The sequence below is a fragment of the Etheostoma spectabile genome, chromosome 14, assembly GCF_008692095.1.
Source record: "Etheostoma spectabile isolate EspeVRDwgs_2016 chromosome 14, UIUC_Espe_1.0, whole genome shotgun sequence".
NCBI classification, from domain to species: Eukaryota; Metazoa; Chordata; class Actinopteri; order Perciformes; family Percidae; genus Etheostoma; species Etheostoma spectabile.
This window is the reverse complement of record NC_045746.1, coordinates 18,010,092-18,013,413: the sequence shown is the minus strand read 5'-3', so window position 1 is coordinate 18,013,413 and position 3,322 is coordinate 18,010,092. Positions and strand designations below refer to the sequence as shown.

The following is a 3,322-nucleotide window of genomic DNA, read 5'->3' as shown; positions in this document are numbered from 1 at the left end:
GTGTGTGTGTGTGTGTGTGTGTGTGTGTGTGTGTGTGTGTTGGAGGCTTATACTGTAGGTAGGGGGAGTACCGGATGTCCAAGAAAGGTCTCAGTTATTCAGTCATGTTTGAAACGTCCACTAGTTACTACTTCATTTGCGCTTTTTCCGGTCGCTAAACGCATTAACTCAAGTTTGTGTGTGTCTGGGAGTGAGGAAGTGAGAGATGGAGCAGAGGTCATTTGATGTTGAATGAATACCTGTGTGTGTTTGGTAACACTTTCACTGGCTTTGTAGGACAGCTTTGTGCTTAGTAATGGTTGACGTTGACATTACTCAATCTTGGTTAAACACTCCCAGTCCTTTAACATAGGAGAAAGATGAGAAAGCTGGCCTTTCACTCTCCAGAAATAAACTTCTACTATGATATAATGGAGCTATGATTCACTTTAGAAGCTTATTCCTTTGTTTTGTCCTGAAACTTCTGACAATTACTTTATGAAAATGATTTTTAAAGGAGAAGCCCAGGAGCTCCATTGTTGTCCATAAACTGTAAACTGGTGTAGTGATGGTGCAGTGGATATGACGCATGCCTCGAGAGTGGGGGTTTGGGGTTTGATTCCCACTGCGATACGTCAACCGATGTGTCCCTAGTTGTTACAGAAGCGGGCAGCCTCTGATTTATATACTGTGTATATATATATAGCAACTGTAAGCGTTGGCTAAATGATGTGATGTAAATAAAAATTAAAAATAAAAACAGTGATCCAAACCGCTGTAGTTTATTTTGACTAAATCCTGCATACTCTGTCCTGATGCAGTAAACACTAAAACACAAAATGTGTGTTCATCCACAGAAAAAAATAGTCCTCCAAAAAATACACTGGGGACTCCTCTTTAAATTACTGAAACCACAGTGCCCAGCTGTTTAGAAAAATTACTGAGCCTCTTTACCAAATGAAACTGTATATTTGTGAGGCATCACACACAGTAGGAAAGTATTAATAACACACTGTTGGTTTTGGTCTTTTTGTATTCACTGAACTTGCATAATGATGACAGAAAGTTTTAAAGCCAAGTTTCCCAGTGGGAACAGTACAAGGGACAATAGCCTCATTGGTAAGATGAACTGCTTTGATGATTTGATACACGTAAGCTCCTATAGAAACACAATGTGTACAGGTGTGTGCCAGTATGTCTCTTTATGTCGCTTTATATGTGACAAACATTTGCTTGGTTTCTGACAGTGGTGGGAAAAGTAATAATACCATACTGTGAAAATATTTCACTACAAGTCAGAGTAATGTATTCAAAACCTTACTTAGGTAAGTAAAACTATGTAAGTATTCAGCTTAAAGTATTCATTGTGCTGTAAAATGTGTCCGGTCAGTGTTTTACTATTTTATCTGATGTTTTTGGATTTATATTTGCATTTAACTGCTGTAGATGTTTAAGGTTGTGCTACTTTTAACTCCTTTATATACTGTTGGGTAGTTTAATCTACGATGCATCATATTCTATGTTTGTTGCGTCGCTGTCCTGAAAAGTGTCTAAAAAGTAAACTTTTCATGCTGTCAGAAAAACAGCCCTGTTTTCGTGACAGCTGATCCAAGAGACAGTTAATTTAGCTTAAGAAGTAAGTGAATTATCTCAACATTTAAATAAGCACTTCATCCTTCAGTTGATCACATCATTCAAAATCAACACATCTGGAGATCTATGCTTTACATGTTGCAGGATGGGAATGATATATTGTTATTTGAAGAGACACAAACTGTAATGAAAATGGCGTGGAGTAAAAAATACAATATGCAAGATGTAGTGGATTAGAAGTTCAAGTACAAGTACCTTGTATTTGTACTTAAGAATAGTGCTTGAGTAACTTAGTTACATTCCACCACTAGTTTCCAGTGTGCTCTAAATCCTGTTAATCATCTTTATAAGAACATTTAGCTGCACGGCCTATACAGTCAAGCATGAAAAGCCCTTTTTATCCTTATTAACTAATGACCTAATACATATTGCTGAACAGTGGCTGGCCTTTAACTTAAACCTTTCAATCATTCTAAAGTGGACACAGTTCTGTGCACACTTTTACGAGAGGTCAACTCCATGGTGAAAAAGAGGTCACATAGAGGTTGATTTCGGACCGGGAGGTACATTAGCTGCAGTTAAGGATTAGTGCTAGTTAGGCTGCTGTGAAAAAAAACTTTTTTGCTCAATAAAATGAGTCCTTTGTGACCCAGCAAACACTGTAACAGTGTAACATATGTGGATACAGTTTTATTAGTTCTTCTTGAAATACAAGTGTGCATGTCTAGTTTTGAACATTTAAATGTAAGTACATGCTAATGGTTTCCCCACTCCAGAACAATCAAACATTTAGTCTTATTTTCTTTGTATCCCACAAAAGTTTGATACCTATATGAAATAGCAGACTTAAGGCGCATTCACACCAAAGCAAGCGATCTGGTGAGTTCCACAGGGTTGTGCGTCATTTTGGCGACGTCCGTTGTGCTCTTTATCAACCCAATATAGCACAAGTAAATTTTATATTTTACAATTATTGTTTTCCGTTAGATGGTTTACAGATTTGTCATTTCTGACCTCATTTCAAGGCAGTTTCCTTTCATAAAGAAAGAGAGAAGGAAAAGAGACATGCAACTGGGGTTTGTGCTGGAGCTGGTTGCAGTTGAAGAATGGTGTTCTTCAAGTAACAGTGGGGCTATCAGTTTTTTTTTATTTTTTTATTTGTTATAAAACATATTTAACCTATGTCAAGTCAAATTTTAAGTGTCTAACCTCTAAACTTGCAAAATTTTGAAACATTTCTTTTCACAAAAATCTAAAGACAAATGTCAGTAGCTCTACTAACATCTGCTAAAACTAAACATATTATTTTGTCATCACTTACAATGTCTTGTGCAAGTTACTGTCAATACAAACAGGACTGTAACGTTTTCAGCCAAAGGCAGCACAGATTGGCACTGAAGCTGCCAAAACATCTCTAACACGCTATAGTTACTGTAAAAAACAAAAGAAAGTTATTTAGTTGTGTCCTATTTCATTGTGTGGTTAGCAACATCGGTCATTTTCTGGATAATCTACAGACAACCACAGTCCCATATTTATGTCAGTGGAGTTGTCCACAAACACACATTGACATTGTCCACAGTGCCACAACTCATTTGGATCTGTTGTGTATACATGAATTGCTATTTACCCTGTTCTAGGACAAGACAAGTACTCCGGCTTCACCTGGTGAGATATACTGTATACATTAACAGAGGTCAGGCTTTCTTTAGGCCGCCATTTATTATTAATTAAAATTAAAATTATATAT

At 36.8% G+C, this 3,322-nt stretch overlaps 1 protein-coding gene across 2 annotated transcripts in view; it reads right to left on the bottom strand.

Moving 5' to 3' along the window:
* The window catches only part of slc9a3.2 (solute carrier family 9 member A3, tandem duplicate 2), a gene marked incomplete at its 5' end in the record, with an annotated part of 16,646 nt that overhangs the window by 11,572 nt on the left and 1,752 nt on the right, over positions 1–3,322 (bottom strand).